This window comes from Pan paniscus, chromosome 1 (genome assembly GCF_029289425.2).
Source record: "Pan paniscus chromosome 1, NHGRI_mPanPan1-v2.0_pri, whole genome shotgun sequence".
Classification (NCBI taxonomy): domain Eukaryota; kingdom Metazoa; phylum Chordata; class Mammalia; order Primates; family Hominidae; genus Pan; species Pan paniscus.
The window spans coordinates 142239149-142258934 of NC_073249.2; the positions used below are offsets into that span (position 1 = coordinate 142239149).

The following is a 19786-nucleotide window of genomic DNA, read 5'->3' on the forward strand; positions in this document are numbered from 1 at the left end:
GCCCGCACAGGCTTCTACTTTGCCATATTGTGTGCACCTGGGACAATACACTCTAGTAAGATGTGGGATCTGTGAGAAGAATGACTTTTTGCCAAGTGGGAAATGGCCATTGTGAAAGGGGAATGGAATGGAGACCACATGCACATTCTCAGGCAGATCGGTTTTAGGAAAGTGTAGAAAAGGATCAAGGACATGGAATTGATTCTCTTGAAACTATCCTGCTCTGCACCACTGGAGGAGAGTCTTCATGTATCTTGGGGGAGGGGCTGGGGGTTGGGAGCTGCGGGGAAGTGCAGGTTTATCCCAGTTTGAAGATGTCCGTTTCTTAATCATCATCTTTTGAATAAAAATGACAGAGAGCAAAAGAGATTAAGCAGTCCTAAACAGATTGGTAATGACATGGTGGCTAAAAGGAGAACTCGGTAAATCCTAGCTCTGAAATTAACTAACTATATATATAATCTTGTGCAAATTATTTAACCTCTCCCTGTTAAATTCCTCATCTGGAAATCAAAGCAATAATGATACCTAAGAAGGTTGTTGTGAGGATTAAATGAGCTAATATGTAAAGTACTTAGAGCAGTGCTTGACAATTAGTAATCATGCAATAAATCATCACATTAGTACAAGGAAATGATTATATATGACATAAAAATTAGGACAATAACCCCCCACATAAGTTTGATATGTACTTTGCTATTACCTAAGCTAACTGCTTTAATTTGTAAACTAAACAAAAAGGTATAAGTTTCCACCATAAGTATGTGGCAGAGCCAATATTCTTACCCAGAGTTTCCACTGTTAAGGACTATGTTATCCTGCCTCTTGAAAAATAAATGAAACAAAAATAAATGATATAAGAGGTGTATAAGTTGTAAAATTATTCTTTCTAGATCAAAGTAGCATATGTTAAGCAAAATTTATAGTATGCTTATTTCCAAAGTAGCAAAAGTGTTCACTGTGTTCTTTCCTTACCTTTTATAACCACAGAAATTTCCATTATTTCATTTCAGATACTTCTCCCCAACCCCCACCCCCCCCCCCCACACACACACTTACTACTAAATATATCATCCAACTTTTGGTGCTTAGAGGTTCAGGGGTTTTGCCTTGCAGCTTTTACTGGGGCTTCAAGCAGATCATGTTCAACAGTTTTATTACATGAAAATTAGAGGTCCTTTTCCCAATATTATTTTATTTTTTCCAGCATTTCTAGCTGTCCCCCTCCCCACCTCATTCTAAATCTGGGTTTTATGTTTGCTAGCATATACAGTAAGCTGAAAAACACAACAAAGAGCTTAAAAACCCGCATCTGAATAACATCGACTTCAGGAACAGCTGCTAAGATAAAATAAATCCAAGAGAGCCCAGCAAGCAGGACGTGATTTCGTTTCTTAAAGGGACAGGCAGACTTATATAAGATTTAAGTCTTAAACTGTTATTTAAAAACATAGTATATTTTAATTGACATCAAAGATTTTCAAATCTAAAATTTTATGTGGGTGTTTTACTCAGTACATAGAGGATTCTATTCCACTATATTTCAATTTGAGCAATTACTTGATGACATTATTGATAAAGGTTTACAAAGCAGAAAGTGTAATCCATCAGGAATCAAGCCTTCAGATTTCTTCTTCACTGAGAATGAAGAAAAAGAAACTTTGCCTAGTGAAATACAAATAATGAAAGCAAATGGAAATTTATAAACAAGATAAAAATTAAATTGAGAATTACAGATTAAAAACATATGAACTGTTTGCAACATCTTAGCCTTCTGTAGTGTGATTCGCATTACAGAAAACTCTATATTAAAATAATTGCACAAAAGTCTGATTTTAAATAATAGGTAAGGAAAGAAAAGAAATCCAGCATATTAAAATATGATCTTATAGAATAGATAAATGATAAAGAGACTATGTGTTCTACAAAGGTGTTATTCATCATGCAAAAAGACTTACCATAGTTTTCTTTTAAACATCTAGCTTCGCTAGTACATTTAGAATATGATTTGATTTATAAGTGCATTATTTACACATAACTTTTCCTGGAAAATATCTATTACATAAAGCAAGTACTAACAAGAAAACATAGTGCTGTGGCCTGAAAAGTTCAGAAAGGAAAAAATCATTTTGTGAAAAGTTGTATTTATCAATATATTTTAATTTGTCTGGCCTAATTAGCAAAGAAAGAAGATATGATTCAGAAAAATGTTCATATCTTAGATATATGCTGACAATATAAAGCATAAAGAGCCCCATATATTTCCTGTTTCTTATTTAATTTTTCCATTCATGCAGTGCTCTGTAACAACTTGTATACTTCATTTCTCACCGACTTTTTTTGCTCACTTGACTGTTTCCATCTGTGACACTTAAGCATATTTGTACCAATGAAATGAAATATCATAGCCTCAGGTCCCTTCATGAATGTCCTTTTTTCAGTGTACTATCAGGGATGCTTTTGGCTGCAAGTAACAGACAACCTAGTAGCATTTTAGAACTCAAAGCATTTATTGTTTACTAAACAGAATGCCCAGAGGAAGGTGGCCCCATGTTGGTTCGGGAGCTCAGTGCTATCAACATGGACCCAGGTGGCTGAGCTGATTTGTCTAGGCAGTCTGACTTATGTGCACATGGCACACTCTACTTCTTCTCTGCAATACTTACAGTTTCACTACTCTGTCCTAGGAGACTGAGTTCCTGTTTTGGGCAGAGATCTTTTCTTTCCTTATATTTCCCAGTGCTTGACACATAGTTAATCAATAAATATTTATTAAACCAGTGAGATCAATTTTAAACAGGAAGAGGGAAACAAGAACTATGTGAAATAAAAAGGTGCTTAGGTGCAGAAGTAAATCAATTAAGATTATTCAAATTAATGCTGGATCTCTGTGTTCTGTAGTTTTTAAAGAGACTTCAGTATAACTGGAAGACATTTTGGGTCAATTATAGTCCCCCATTTTTTTTAGAGCAAACTTTGTTGGCTGAATAAGACTCTGGGTTTAAATTTGCAACTTTAGAAAAGTAGACTGAGCTAAATTGCTCTGTGTGAGAAAGGTTTAGAGGCTGACTCTGGAGTCAGCAAGGTTAGCTCTGTGTGTGTGTGTGTGTGTGTGTGTGTGTGTGTATGCTGGAAAGGAAGAGGAATTGATCAAACACAAAATAGTTGGAGGAGAGACCCGAGAAGTGGTATGTTTGCTGGTGATTTTTTAAAAAGTGAAATGTTATAGGCTGTGTGATGAGACCCACAAGTTTTCAGTAAATCTATGAAAGTTATATGATACTTGGTATTGTTGGATACTGATGAAGATGAGTTTATGTCAAGAACTTGGGTTAACACGGTTGAAATGTTATATCAGAATTTTGGACAGTCCACCTAAATCCTTAAAACAATTACCTATCATGTGTGCGTGCATGTGTGTGTGTGTGTGCACCCATGCTTTGCATATGTGCGCACTGCATTTACTAAAGGTGATATATTTCTCTCTTGGAAATACAGTTTGAAAACTACTCTCTTTGGTACCTGACCACCTTTCTATGATAATACCTTATCAACTGTTTAATTTATGCATCATCAAATTTCACATGTCATATTTAAAACTAATAAATCACTTTTGGGACATTTGGAGAGTTGGGAACTAATGTGTTAGCTCTTGATAAAATTCATCAGGTGTTCTTACTCAAAAAGAGTCCTTTTAGAAGAAATCATGGGGCAAAACACTCAGCAGATCAGTCAAAAATCTCAAGTACTAAGAATGTAACACCCAGGAGAATGGAACACCCAGGCATTTGTCTGCTGATCTGTGTGTTTGTGTATGACAGGGTTGGGTGGTAGTGGGGTGGGGAAACGGCAGGATGGAGGAGGCACAGTTTCCTTTTCTGGAGATTTTCACCTGGCTGGAGGTGGGAGGAAGAGTGAACAGCACTGGTCTGTTTTTCCTGCAAACTCAGTCAGCACTTTGTAAGTGGCACATACTGTCATTTCAACTACTACTACTACTACTGGCCCAAATCCAAAGGGATTAGCTAGAAATGAATCATCTTTGGAAATGCAGCATGATGCAGAAATTCACTAAGATAGTCAGAGGAGTCAATCCCAGCTAAGTTTAAGGCCATGTTTTAGAAGTCAGAAAGCAGAGCTGGCAGTCTGGTCTCGAAGCTTTTTTAACTCACAGAACTATTGTGAAGCTTGCAGAGTCAAGATTGCCCCAAGGCCCTTGTCTAGATTTTTCTCTTCCATGGAGTACTCCCTGATAATTCTAGCCCACTGAGAAGACTCTGAAGTCTATTGGCCCTTGGACTCTGCCCCATACTGTTTTGCAGTAAATTATAAACAGCCTAAAGTTGGTCTTGCTAATAAAATGAAGCCATGGATATGAAAGTGCCTAGCACAGTATTCAGAAAGACTTTGTTTATCCATTCTGTTATTTCTGGAAAAGTAGTCCTGGCCAGAACACAGAATCAATAAAAGTGGGGCCGTTAAGCAGAGGTGACTCAGCCCATATTCTCATCTGTTACAGCATAAGGCCCTAACAGGAAATGTTCTCTACCAGATCCAGAAATTGTTGCTCCTATTGAAATAACCCAGATGGTATGCATTACAGAAGAAAGCCTTTATAAGTTGGCCCATTATTATCCAAATCTGAATATGCATGTTAGTAGAAGCACTGTGGCCTGAATGCTGGCTGGGGTACTTGAAACACTTGTTCCTGAGGAAAACATATGAGTAGAATAAAGTGTGGGTCATTAGCTTAATGCATATTAAAATCAGAGCCTATTTATTACAGCAAAATTAAAATATTTTAAGATCACTATAATACATGCTTATAAAAATTCATATAACAAGTTAATAAAATGTAAGACAAATGTTCCTTTGCTCCTTTCTGCCTTCCTCCCAATCTCATTATTATTATTACTGTTGTTGTTATTTTGATACAGGGTCTTGCTCTGTTGCCCAGGCTGGAATGCAGTGCACAATCATAGCTCACTGTAGCCTCAAACTCCTGGGCTCAAGCAATCCTCCTGCCTCAGCCTTTCAAAGTGCTTGGATTACAGGCATCAGCTGTCACGCCCAGCCTTTTTAATATTTACCTGTGTAGTTATCTTTACCTGTGTTCTTTAGTTCTTTGCATGGGTTCAAGTTACTGCTTAGAGTCCTTTCATTTCAGCCTGATTGACTCCCATCAGAAGCTCTTGTAGGGCAGGTCTGTTACCAACAAATTCTGTTTTTGTTTATCTGGGGATGTGTTAATATCTCCTTTGTTCTTGAGGTATGGTTTTGCTAGAAGGTCTTGGTTAACTTTTCTTTTTTTTCAGCATTTTGAATATGTCATTCCACAGGCTCTGGCCTCCGTGGTTTCCGATGAGGTGTCAGCTCTTCATCTTTTTGGCCCTCAATCTCATCATTATCTCAGGCACTGAAGAGCTGGGGCTACAGAGGCAAACATGACCAACAAGGACCCTCCCTTCAGAGGGCTTATGTTTTAGTTGAAGGGGAAAGATCACAGCAAGGAAACAAATAAAACATAAATAAAACCAAGCCTCAGAAGGTTTCTTTATATATGGAGGTGGGATCTGAATGATTAAAAAAAAGAATCAGTCTTGAATCTTTATGGGAAGAGCCTTCTAGGCAGACTGAATGGCAAGTACAAAGAGCCAAGGGAACTGAAAAGGCTGTGTCTATGGTTGGCACTTTGTGGCCAAAGTGAGAGTTCTGAAAGGAGGATGGGGAACAGGGGCCAGATCATGCCAGGGAGGGCTAGGTGGGAAGTTACTAAATACAATGAGAGGCCATTGAAGGTTCTTAAATGGGGAAGGGGAATCAGAATTTGATTTTCACTTTTGAAAGATACCTCTAATGTAATGGGGGCAAAAATGAAAGTCTTCAGACAGGTTGGAAGAAATTCATTCACACATACACACAGACATATAGAAATAAATATTTCTATTTTAAAAACAAAAATGGTAACATATAGTACTTATTCTGCAACTAGTTATTGGTGTACATTTTTAGAACTCCTCTTTGAAATTATGCTCAGAGTTGGTTTACTGCCTCTTAGAAAAATCAAACACATTATGTTTTTTTACCTTTCCTTACCCACTCAAATGCAGTAACTTAGCAGGAAAACAGGTTTGGGATTTTAACATTTTGCTCCAGAATGTGTTCATCAGATTTGGCTCTTGCATGACTTTTGGATTGTCCCAGAAATCAGATTTATTTTTAAAAAATAATTATTTTCTTTCTTTTTTTTTTTAACCTTGCAACTCCAGCTCAAAGGAAAGCATTATTTTCAACAAATTCAGTAAATAATGATGTGATACCTTTTGAATATGTATACATGGGAATATGTATACAGCCTAATAAAGTGCTTACTTTGAAATGAAAAACATTTATTTGAATTTATAAATTTAGTCACCAAATAATTATTGAGTACCAACCACAAAGCATCAGGCACTGTTTCAGGCACTGGGGATACATTAATGAACCAAGTAGAGGAAATTTATTTTCCTGCTGAGTTTATATTCTAGTGGAGGGAGACAGACCAAATGAACAATCAAAATAAGTAAAGGATCTGTCATGGTTTAAGATTGTATAGGAGCAAAGTACGAGAAATTTGGAAAGTTGGAAGGGAGTTCCGATTTTAAACAATGTTGTCAGGTTGGCCCTTACCAAGATGGTGACATTTGAGCAGACTCTAAAGGGAGGATGTAAGTAACAAAGATGCTAAGGGGATGAACATTCAAACAGCGGTCCTGAAGCAGGAATGTGCTTGGCAAAGTTGAGGAACAGTGAGGTGGCTAGTGGTTGGTTGAGTGCTTAGTTGAATGGTTGACAGATTGTAGGACATGGAGTCAGAGAGGTAAGGTGGTGAAGGTGAGGTTGTAAGAGCCTTGCAGCCATGGTTAGCACTTTAGCTTTAACATTGAGTTAGGGGAGCCAAAGAAGAGAAGTGACAGGATCTCACATTTTAGGGGAATTACTCTGCCTACTGTGATATAAATAGACTACAGAGGAGCAAGGGTGGAAGTTTTGATAAGTTTTGGAAAACAACAACAGCAGCATTTCATAGTCACATCCCTTTAATTTTGCTAAAAAAAGTGGAAAGCAAACTAAGCATTTTTAAAATAAAATTTTCATATCTTTCCTTTCTGATATAGTTCAGATATGTGTCCCTGCCCAAATATTGTGTTGAATTGTAATTCCCAGTATTGGAGGTGGGGCCTGGTGGGAGGTGATTGGATCATGGGGGTGGTTTCTCATGAATGGTTTAACATCATCCCCTTGGGGCTGTCCTCCATGAGAATAGTGACTCCTCATGAGATCTGGCTGCTTAAAAGTGTGTGGCACCTTGCTGTCTTTCTTTCTTGCTTCTATTTTCGCCGTATGAGGTGCCTGCTCCCACTTCACCTACTGCCATGACTGGAGATTTCTGAGGCCTCCCTAGAAGCAGATGCCAGTGTCATGCTTCCTGCACAGCCTGCAGAACCGGGAGTCAATTCAACCGCTTTTCTTCATAAACTACCCAGTCTTTACAGCAATGCGAGAATGGCCTAATACACTTACCATAGTAAAGTTCTATCAAGCCCAATTTCTTTTAGCCCTGGGCTAAAAATGTTCTTAGGCTTAAGCCTACAATGGCTTAAGCAATAGGCCATTTACTGTCTCACATGATATGCAGTGTAGAGATATACAGAGCCAAGGTAGGCTAATGTAGCCACTCAGTAACATCTGTGCTTGGGGTTGCCTTTTCTGTACAGGCACACCTTAGAGGTAGTGCAGGTTCGGTTCCAGACCACAGCAATGAAGCAAATATCACAATAAAGGATGTCACATAGTATTTTGGCTTCCCGGTCCATATAAAAGTTATTTTATACTATACTATTGTCTATTAGTATGCAATAGCATTATGTCTTTAAAAACAAGGTACATATTTTAATTGAAAAATACTTCATTGCTAAAAAATGCTAACAATCTAAAAAAATCTTGAAGCCTTCAGCGAGTTATAATCTTTTTGCTAGTGGAGGGTCTTGCCTTGGTGTTGATGGCTGCTGACTGATCAGGATGGTAGCTGCGGAGGGTTGGGGTGGCTGTGGCAACTTCTTAAAATAATGCAATGAAGTTTGCCACATCGAGTGACTCTTTCTTTCACAAAATATTTTTGTATCATGCAACGTTGTCTGACAGCATTTTACCCACAGTAGAGCTTCTTTCAAAATTGGAGTTAATCCTCTGAAACCCTGCTGCTTATCAGTTTAAGTTTATGGAATATTCTAAATCCTTTGTTGTCATTTGAACAACGTTCACAGCATCTTCACCAGGAGTAGATTCCCCCTCAAGATACCACTTTCTTTGTTCATCCATAAGAAGTAGCTCTTCATCTGTTCCAGTTTTATCATGAGATTGAAGCAATTCAGTCACATCTTCAGGCTCCACTTCTAGTTCTAGTTTTCTTGCTATGTCTACCACATCTCCAGTTACTTCTTCCACTGAAGTCTTGAACGCCTCAAAGTCACATATGAGGGTTTTAATCAACTTCTTCCAAACTCCTCTTAATGTTGATATATTTTGACCTCCTTCCGTGCCCATGAATGTTCTCAATGGCATCTAGAATGGTGAATCCTTTCCAGGTTTTCAATTTACTTTGCCCAGTTCCATCAGAGGAATCACTATCTATGGAAGATACAGCCTTATGAAATGTATTTCTCAAATAAGACTTGAAAGCCAAAATTACTCCTTTATCCATGGGCTGCAGAATAGATCTTGTGTTAGCAGGCAAAGCTCTTGGGTAACCAGGTGCATTATTAATGAGCAGTGAGATTTTGAAAGTAATCTTTTTTTCTGAGTCATAGGTCTCAACAGTGGACTTAAAATATTCACTAACCATGCTGTGAACAGATGTGCTGTCAGCCAGGCCTTGTTGTTCCATTGATAGAACACAGGCAAAGTCAATTTAGATATTTCTTAAGGGCCCTAGGATCTTTGGAATGGCAAATGAGCATTACCTCCAACTTAAAGTCAGTAGCTGGAGCCGGGCATAGTGGCTTACAGCACTTTGGGAGGCTGAGGGAGGTGGAGCATTTGAGCTCAGGAGTTTGAGACCAGCCTGGGCAACATGGTAAAACCCTGTCTCTACAAAAAATACAAAAATTAGCTGGGCATGGTGGTGTGTGCCTGTAGCCCCAGCTACTTGGGAGGCTAAGGTGGGAGGGTTGCTTGAGGATCACTTGAGGCTGCAGTGAGCCGTGATCGCACCACTGCACCTCAGCCTGAGCAACACATTGAGACCCTGTGTCAAAAAATAAAAAATAAAAATAAAAAGTCAGCAGTTGCATTAGCCCCTAACAAGAGTCAGCCTGTCCTTTGAAGCCAGGCAGGGACTTCTCCTCTTTAGCTAGAAAAGTTCTATGTGGCATATTCTTCTAATAGAAGGCTTTCTTTTGGTCTACACTGAAAATCTGTTTAGTGTAGCCACCTTCATCAATCAGATCTTCTAGATAAATTGCTGCAGCTTCTACATCGGCACTTGCTGCTTCACTTGGCACTTTCATGTGACGGAGATGGCTTCTTTCCTTAAACCTCATGAACCAAACTCTGCTAGCCTCAAACTTTTTAAATGAAGCTTCCTCATTTCTCTCAGCCTTCATAGAAATGAAGAATTAGGGCCTTGCTCTGGATAGGCTTTTGCTTAAAGGAATGCTGTGGCTGGTTTGATCTCTTATCCAGACCACTCAAACTTTCTACTTATCAGCAATAAGGCAGTTTCACTTTCTTTTCATGCCTGTGTTCAAGGGAGGAGGACTTTTAATTTCCTTCAAGAACTTTTTCTGTGCATTTATAACTTGGCTAACTGCAACAATAGGTCTAGCTTTCTGCCTATCTCAGCTTTCAAGATGCCTTCCTCACTAAGCTTAATCATTTCTAGCCTTTGATTTAAAGTGAGAGATATGTGATTCTTCCCTTCATTTGAACACTTAGAGGCCATTGCAGGGTTATTTATTGGCCTAATTTTAATATTGCTGTGTCTTAGGGAGTAGGGAGGCCCAAGGAGAGGGAGAGAGATGATCAGCCAGTCAGTGGAGCAGTCAACATATACATTGAATTGGCTGTCTTATAAGGGTGCAGTTTGCGGCACCCCAAAATAATACAATAGTGACATCACAGATCACCATAACATATTTAACGGAAAAGTCTGAAATATTTCAAAAATTACCGAAATGTGACAGAGACACCAAGTGAACACATGCTCTTAGAAAAAATGGTGCCACTAGACTTGCTCAATGCAGGGTTGAGCAACAAACCTTTATTTAAAAAAAATACAGTGCCTGTAAAGTGCAATAAATTGAAGTATAAAACGAGGTACGCATGTATTTTTCTTGCTTTTCTCTCTTGGTTGCAGAATATGCTGCCACAGCTCCAAACATGTCTGGCTTACTGGAGGATGTCCAAGGCAAGAAGGAAAAAACTTGCCCTTAGTCTGTCAGGATAAAATCCTTCCCCTGAAGCTCCTCATCCCCCACTCCCCATTATGGACTGAGCAGAATTAGGTCATATTTTTAGCCCCTTAACCAGTTATTGGTTAACAAAGAGGGACAGAGTACCAAGAGGTTTAGACCAGTGGTTTTCAAAGATCTGCTGAACCTTGGGGAGGCAAGTTTCCAAGACCCTTCCAGGGAGTCTGCAAAGTCAAAACTATTTTTGTTATAATACTAAGATATTATTTGCCTTTTTCCCTCTCATTATGAGTGCACAGTAGAGTTTTCCAGACGCTACCTGAAATATCACAACAGATTGAATGCACAAACAGATATGAAAATCCAAATGCCTTCTATTAAGCAAGACATTAAAGATATGGGCAAAATTTTAAAGTAACACCATTCTTTTTACTAATTTTTTGAAAATAGTTATTTTTAATTAAAATGCGCTATTTGACATTTTTATTTTTATTCATTATTATTTTAAAAAATAGCAATTTTTAAATTTCTGTTTTAATATTAATAGCTGTAACCAACATAAACATAAGTTCTTGGGGCTCTCAATAATTTTACAAGTGGAAAGCGGTCTTGAGACCAAAAGATTGAGACCGCTGGTTTATTCAGGCAGATCTTATTCCTTCCCGGGGTTGCTGAGGTCGGAGCTAAACTTCCCAGAGCTCAACTAAGCTTGGTTCAAACCTTTTAAAAATGTAACTGTTAATGGTAACGCCACCTGGGCTCAACAGCAGCTAGACGGGCCTCTGATTGCTTGGCCAAAGGAAAAGAGGAGGATTTCGTTGGGGCCTGAAGTTGTCACCGTGGCGTGCTTCTTCTGGCCTTGATCTTTCATCCAGGATTGGGGATACGTGCATGCAAACTGGGAGGTGGACATTCCTCCCGCTCTTGTTTTTCAGTGTTAGCATCTTCACTCACACTGTTTTGGTTTCAAAGTGCTCTCAGGAGTCTCCTTAAAACACCAAACCTGTTTTTCGCCTTTTGAATAAATCCCTTGGCTTCACCAAAACTAAACAAAACAAAAATCAAAGAACATCTTTGTGTAACCTATATGCCTGTGATTTCTCCATCTGATCTCCTTTCTCTGGCCTCTTTTCTTTTCTTCCCCAGTGAATTTTAGGCTGCCATGAAACCAGGGAGGAGACAGCCTGACCCTGGCCACGGGTGCAGCAGGCATACATTTTCATCGCACATACTTTGTCGAGTGGGTGTAAGACATTTTTGCATAAACTGAGTTCACGAATGCCATTTCTTAGTCTTTCCTTTGCCCGCGGTCTTCTGCCCAGATCCATTTCTTCGCCCTAATTTTATATATAACTTTCTCCCGGCTGGATTGTTTGCATCCACGACTCCCGACGCTTGAACCTCCCGTCCCTTGGACCTGACCTAATTCTAGGTGCCCGCAGTTTATTTCTCCACTTTGGCAAACGCACGTGGCTCTCCTGGAAGCTTCACTTTTGCTGCTAGGCTGGGTGTTGGGGTTCAGTGGGGCTCGGAAAACGTGCTCTAAAGTAGCCACGACCCCGGTCCCTGCAGAGTCCCGGCCCCCGCAGAGCCCCGGCCCCGGACGCTGCAGGCGTCAGAAGGGGGCGGGGAGCAGAAAACGGCCGGGTGAATCACTGGGCGTAACAGGTGCCGCAGCCGCAGCTGCGCCCGCAGCGCGCGCGGACCGCAGGGATAAGGTCTTCTTTTTCTCCGGGTTTTTTTGGAGGTAAGGAGGAGACTACCGAGGCCCCCACTCGACCAATGCAGGCCACGGTTGTTCATCGCCTAGCAACTGGCGGAGCCAATGGGAGGCGGCGGGACCTGCGGCGCCGGCGCGCGGGGGCGGGGTGGGAACCTCGGAAACCTGCGGAGGCCGGGAGGCAGCTGCAAGGGGCGGGGAAGGCGGGAGCCCGCGGCGGAGGAGGGGCCGCGGGCGGGAGGCGCTGCGAGGCGCTGCTGGCCCTCGGGCTGCGGTAGCCGGGCTAGGACGCCGAGCGGTGACGCCCCGCCGCTCCCGGGGGCCGTGACGGTGAGCAGCAGCGCCTCGCGTCGGGGATTGTGACGCGCCCCGCCAGGGAGGGGCGGGCGGGGGTGGGCGCCGGCAAGGGGCGGGCGCGCGCGGAGGTGAGAGCCGGCACCTGGCTCAGCGCCCCGCTGTTCGGCGGGAGGCTCCGCGCGGCTGTTGGGGCCGTTGCAGGGTGCGGGCGAGCGTCGACCCGGGCCGCTTTTGGAGGAGGAGGTGGGAGGTAGGTGCTGGCCCCGGGACCGCTCTCGCTGGCGTTCGCGGAGCTGCGCCCGCGGAGCGCTCTGACCCGGGGAGCCCCAAACCCTCTCTGGGATGGAGCAAGGTTGGCGCCCGGCGTGGGGGGACGAGCGGCGCCGGGACGTGGGGGAGGAGGGGATGGCCGATTTGGGGCTGCAGAGTCTCAGCAGCGGCCGTGGGGCATGCGGGGTTTGGCGATTTGCTAGTGCAGTCGCAAGAGGCAGTCTTTAAAACGAGTTATTGGGTGGCCGCTGCAGTGGAAGAGAACCCCGATAGTGGTCTAGTAAAAAGTCTAGGGGAAGAATTTACATCATCCAAGAGGCAGGCATGTGTGAAAATACTTTGGTTTAGAATTTTATCATGAAAATACTTTGGTTTAGAATTTTATAGTCAACGACAGTAAACTGAACTGTGAGCTCCCTGCACATTTTTTGAGCCTATGCTAATTGCCCAGTTAGGCATATCGCTTGGGCCCAGGACATAGAATATACTAATTTGCTGTCTGCACGTATAATGCAGGAATTTTTAGATTATTACCCAGTTTCAGGACCCATAGTTGTAAATGCCAAACTGCCATTACTAGCAACGCTGATAAAGTTCTTGAATCTGAGAGAATTGAGATTTCTCTTTTCTGGACGCTGTAATAGGTTGAGGATTAGAAAAGAAGGTGATTTAGAAGTGTAAGGGTGGAGGCTTCTTGAACTTCCTGGGCTTTCTAACAAGTCAGATTAGAGTCAAGGTGTAGAGTTAGCTGTGGGTGATGGATGTCATGGACCTTTTCATGGTTCATGGGGGTTTGGCTTACTGTGGGGTAGAAGAAAATTCTGGTGATCCTACAGTTTGATCCTGAACTAGAAAGGTTGGTATGAGTTGACTCATTTAGGAGAGTGAATAAAATTTGTAAAGAATTAGAAATTTGGAGAGGAAAGAAATGCCTTTAAAGTTTACGTCAAGCGATTTTGAAATTTAGAAGTTAGAGGTAGATTTATGAATTTGGATCCAGTCGGCAAAACTTGATCCATCAGATCTCTTATCCTAAAACTATCAACCTACAGGCTTAGGAAGCTTAGGTTATTCATTCACACTAAACAAGTAAGGAAAGCTAATAGCTAATTTAACACTCTGTTCTGCCTGCTGTCAATGAAGGTTTCTCAAACAAAACGGTTCTTTGAGAAGAGGGTTAGGAACTGATAATTAAAACGAAGGCTCTTTTAGTGACTGGCTGAACCTCTTAGGCCAAGTCATTTTGTACTCTTCCTTCCCTTCTCTTTCCCCAACTGTACAGGGAAGATAAAAAGCTCATGGATTACGTAACATGGGTGAGGCAGCTTGAAGATAACTGTGAAGACTTAGTTATTCTAGGATGAAATGTGGAGATCTCATAACACATTGTGCCTTGTGACAAGACTTGTTAAAGCACATTATGTTCTAAACATAATGAGGCAGATATATGAGAAAACTAAAATGTTATGCTGAAATTGTTTGCTAAAGACCTCAAGTCCAGCACAGTGTCCAATTATATACTTGGGATCTCCTAGTACTTGACAGTCTGCTTTTTGGCCAAAGCAGGCCGTGACACCGGTTTTATAAAGTAGGCGTTTGAGTGCCTTCTATGTAGTATACCCCTAGAGAAATTAGGTGCATGAAAAGACACCGCCCCCAAATTGTGTGATTTTAATTCATTTAACATGCTTAAATTGGATCGATTTCAAAGATTTTTAAGTTATTTTTTCCATATCTTTTACAATAGCTGTGAATATGCCTTACTGGTTTCACCATTTGCTCATGACGCAAAGAGGTTTTGATACGATGTGGGTTTGTTTTGTGGCTTTGGTAATGGTGATATGGTTAGCTAGTAGTGAAGGTACAAGTTATCTTGAATTCACGAGTTTATGGGATGAGATAGAATAGAGAAATGCACCATTCATTATTAGTAATGAAAAACATCCTAGAATTGTGCCTTTTGATTGTGGGCCAATGTTTTATGTAGTACCAGCAGATTTACTGAATTATTCTTTAGTAATTCTTTCAATAAACATTCATTAAACGCTTAGTAAGCTGCTACTTGCCTGACCTGAGGATAAAAAGATGAGTGTTGCCTTGAGGAATTTGTATTTTGGAAATTATCAGCATAGTGAGGCAGGAAGCAAAAAAACCTCACAAAAAACAAATATAGGAAGGCTTTCAAAAAGAAGGAGAATTTCAGCTGTGTCTGGTAGAGGCAGTGGAGTTCATCAAGCAGCTGGTGCATTCTGCACTAGTGTACAGCTGAGTTACAGGTGGCTTGGTAGAGTTGGACCAGGGTGGGGTTGCCATATTAATAAGGCTGTAGAACAGTGCTGTGAACATTGACCAGTAGGTTACAGGGAACCTTCAGAAGGTTTTATGAAGGGGAATTATATTTGATTTTTACTTTAGAAGGATATTTCCACCAAAATCAGTAATTTGAGTGATCCAAAATGTATTGAGTATAGTGCAAATAATATCTGAAAGACTGGAGTCCCACACAGCAATTAGACTTGAAGTATATTTTGCTGAAGCCCTCAGAAACTCTAGAAAAGCAGAAATAATTATACAACAAACCTTTCTTAAGTATCTTCTGCTTTGAAGACTGGAAGAACAGGAATACAAATTAAATAAGATACTTCCCCATTTTCAAGCAACCTGCAGTTCAGTAGGAGAAATAACACAGTTATAATGCAGTACAGAATCTGGGTGTCAGACATAAAAATGTCAGACTCTAGCAATGTAGGATTCTGAGATGAGAGAAGAAATAGTCTTTCAAATTAGCAAAAATAAGTTTTTAAATAGAAATTAAACTACAAGCAGTTAAACATTCAGAACAATCTTAACTACAGTTGTTCTCATCTTTTAACTCTTGCTTCACACATACCCTTTCCTCATATTCTCTTGAGTCACATTTTCGGTTTGATCTACCATACTACTAGCTATGTGATCTTGTGCCCTGGTTGTCGCGTTTGTGAAGGATAATAACAATACCTGCTTCCTAGGGGTGTGATTAGAAAAATAGGTTAGTATCCAGAACAATGCCTGGAAAAATAGCTCATACTTACTGAGCACTTAATATTTCTACTTGATATAAAAATGCTGTAATTGAGTAAGAACAGACATTAAAGACAGGATTTTTTTTTTGTCATGCTAGATCTATCCATGAGCATCTAATAAAGCCTCTGCATTCAGAGAAACTAACATTCTTTTAAACTAAGATTCTTGAACAAGTGATTTTCCTTTTCTTATTTGGTGATCATCTTTCTGAAGTCTGATTTTCATTTTTACCCCTCAGCTTTGTCATTAAGTCACTAATCACCAAATTCAACGCTTTTTGAAATTCAAAACCTGCCCATTCTATGGCATTTGCTGCTGTGTATCACCCTTTCTCTTTAAAAGTCTTCTCCCTTGGCTTTCCTGAAGTCCGTTCCCCTGTCTCTTTGTATCTCTTGTGTCTGGGTCTCCTTCACTCGCTTATGTTGATGTTCTTTGGGGTTTGTTCTCCTGCCCCTTTTTTCTTTATGAATTCATCTATCTAAACGTGCTCGGATGTCTTGTGAGTTCTAGGCCTAGAGTTTATCCCCATGTGGATGTCTCATAAGGGCATCTCCAAACCCAGTAAGCTACACAAAGCTCATTATCTCCACACATTTGCCCAAACCCAGTTTAACTAACTTTACTCCTCTGTTCCCTTTATCTAAATGACACTATTATCTGTCAAGTGCCAAAGACAGGTTTTTATGTGAGAGAGTAGATGCCTCCCTTTTGTGTACTTGTCACCATGTCCTGAATTATTTCTTACCTGTTCTTCACTATCCTCAGTCACTGACTAAGTCAGCCAGCTGGTCCCTGACCATTAATTGCCCAGTTTACTATAATATCTGTCTCAAAGATTTTTTTTTTCAGATTATTAAAGTATTGTATGCTTTTTGTAAAAAAATTTTAAAAATTAAGATAAAAAGCAAAAAAGTATTTAAGTTACTTCATGTGTAGTTCTTGGCATACAGTCAGCACTGAGAATATATTTTTGTGCCACGGTGCTACAAATAGAACTTATTTTGCAAGCATTAAGTTTGGAGGAGATTTGTAGAGAAATATTGTTCTAAAAGAATTGTAGGACTAAATAATTTTGAAATCGTATATAGAGCCTAAATAGTGTAAAGTAGATACTTAAAATTCAAGATGGGTTCCAGCCACTGCCTATACTTTTCATTTGCCTGTTAATTGTAATCTGGTTGTGCTTTCCTATCTATTTTATTCTCTATTCTATAGCCTTCAATTTTATTTTCTATTCTATAGCCAAATTTTAGGAATATCCCCCTGCATAGGATCTAGGCTATAAAAGCAAGCCAACATCATAGAAATAATCTGTAAGTACAACCCATCATTAGCCATGTTGTTTTATAATGAGGCGATAGGCTCAGAGAATTGATATCATTTGCTCAGCATATTTGTTGAATGTCAGGAGGAAACCAGGCCTGTGAGGCTTTGGAATCATAAATAGCTAGTTTTTAGTCTTTCCAGGTTAAATAGCTGGATTTTATTTCTGTCTTCCAGGTTTGTAACTGTAAGTTACCTAATCTGTTGCCTCAGTTTCTTCCATCAATAAACCAGTGCTGTCTTTACTCCTTCCTAGGGCTAGCGTGAGGATTAAGTGATAACAGCTAATGGAGCCCCATCTGGCATGCATTAGGTGCTCTTGAGTTCATCATCAGCTTCTCTCCTACCAGTTTCACATAATTAGCTAGTACAGGAGTTATTAACTTGCCATCCATGGATCCTTTGCAAATGGATGGCTTCATAGATCCTCTGAAACTCTAGCCCAAATTGCCTGTTCTTGTTCTTTTAAAGGAAGAGGGTCATTGGCTTTGGGTTTTGGGACCCAAAACATTTTAACCCCTGAGTTGGCAGTAAGGCCAAGGACCCAGGGCTCTTGGTGCCTCCACAGCCAAACTGACTGGATAGAATTTAGAATTGTTTGAAATATTTGAGGAACATTTTATATGTATGTATTTAAAGCATTTTAAAGGACTTCAGGTGTAAAGAATTAGTTTATATTCCTTGGCTCATGACACATTTGTTTAATTGGTCCATTTATAGTTTTAATAATACAGTAAGTACCACCTAACTCTGTGCATAACCCTGTGGGCCCCTCCATTCCTTTTTCCTCTGTCCCTCACCTGAGGCAGCTATTTACTGAATCCTATATTCATCATTCTCTCGGTGTCTTTTAAATTATAGTTTTATTGCATCACATAATTTAAAACTGTATATATTACATGCCCTATCTTCTGAAAATTTTTTCATTTTATAATACTGAAATTTATATTATGTGTCACTGAAGTTTTCTGATTACTGCATAATATTCCATTTTGTGCATATGGCATAATTTATCCATTCTCCTGTTGGTGGTATATGGGTTGTTTCCAGGGTGATACTCTTGTGCTACTCGCTATTGTGAAGAATGCTGCTGTATAGGTGCACACCTCCTGGCATACGTAGGCAAGAGTTTCGATTGGGTTTCACTAGGAGTGGACTTGCTGGGCTGTAGAGTATGTGAATAGGATAAATGAATATTCAGCTGATGAACTGTTTATTTTTCAGAGTTTCCCCCCATCCTCTAAGGTTTAATAAGCTGCTTAGCCAGGCATTCCCTAGGACTGTTATTTTCAGCCTCCATTTAGTGCTTTGGAACACTTTTACATCATTCTTGGAATCCATTTTGTAGGACCCTTAGATAAGAATTCCTTTTTGGTGTTCTCTAATTGGAAGTGCATATAAATAGAATACTAATTTATACTGAACCACATTCTATAGAACACAGCAGTGATTCTCAAACTTTGTCAGAATTACATGGAGGTTCTCCCACCACTAAAGTTTCTGAATCTGTAGGTCTGGAGTGGCACTTGATAATTTGCATTTTTATTGAGTTCCCAGGTGATGTTGATGCTGCTGGTCCCAGGACCACACGTTGACAACTATAACCAATGATTGAATTTGGGCTAAATCATTGAAAAAACGATGAGTAGATTTATTAATTATGTTTGGTTTCTTCGTTATTTCCAATGCCTTTAGTAGATGCTATTACCATTTCATTATTTGAGGAGTGAAATACCAATAAATAGTAATTTTAAAATTTGATTTGGACTTCTTAGCTGACTTTTAACCTTAAAAGTTGATAGACTTCTAAAAGTGCCTCTTTTTTTTTCTTGTTTCTTAATAATCTTCTAAGAATATGATTGCTGCTATTCCTGTGTGTACATTGGAAGAATTTGAAACTGATACACTGTTTCTAAATTGCCATGCTCTTGATTCATACCCTGAATCACCTTTCTCCTTCTCTGAGCTGTTACCAATCAAGATTACGTTGAAAGCCCTTCTAAATTGCAGCATGGCCAAAGTGTTGACTTGTCTATCATACTAAAACAGCAGCAAACCTTACACTAATACATCCTTGAACTTGGACATTCATTCAGCAATCTTGACTGGGCTCCAACCTTGGGTGAGTGATGATGCCTGTTACTGAAGTGGGGTACAAAGAATATGCTGACAAGCCTGCCAAATGAGAACTCAGTTGTGGTGGGAGAGAAATTTTATTCCTGTTAGATCTGTGCTGTAATACAGTTCATGTTAAGTGTTCTAGAAGCACAGAGAGAAGGGATGGCAGTGCAGGGAAAGCCTGGCAATATATTTGCTAGGTTTTTCAAATTTTTTTTGAATTGCTACATCCAGAATTTAATATTTTGTCTGCTTTTGTGTAGTTCCCATTCCAGTTATTCAATTGGCATAATTATTTGATTATAATTTAGTTTCAGGTGAGGTGGTAAAGAAGAGAATACTTGTTCAGTTTGAAAAAGCAGCTTGAGGGGAGGAAGAGCATTAGGACAAATACCTAATGCATGCGGGGCTTAAAACCTAGATGACGGATTGATAGGTGCAGCAAACCTGCACGTTCTGCACATGTATCCCAAAACTTAAAAAAAAAAAGCAGCTTGAATATTGTATCCTTCCCCCTCTCCTGTACTAAAGATAGTAGGGTGTA

At 40.1% G+C, this 19786-nt stretch overlaps 1 protein-coding gene across 21 annotated transcripts in view; it reads left to right on the forward strand.

Moving 5' to 3' along the window:
• The first annotated feature begins 7071 nt into the window (after positions 1–7071).
• The window catches only part of SSX2IP (SSX family member 2 interacting protein), a 51439-nt gene continuing 38724 nt past the window's right edge, over positions 7072–19786 (forward strand). For 3 of the 21 annotated variants that reach the window (XM_055116700.2, XM_055116680.2, XM_055116704.2), the window contains exons 1-2: positions 12716–12820; positions 18977–19246. The gene's annotated coding sequence lies outside the window, so the exon portion shown is untranslated. Of the gene's footprint in view, positions 12199–12336; positions 12821–18976; positions 19247–19786 lie in introns of those variants that run through there. The other 18 variants (XM_055116685.2, XM_055116710.2, XM_055116667.2 and 15 more) reach the window with 15 other exon arrangements.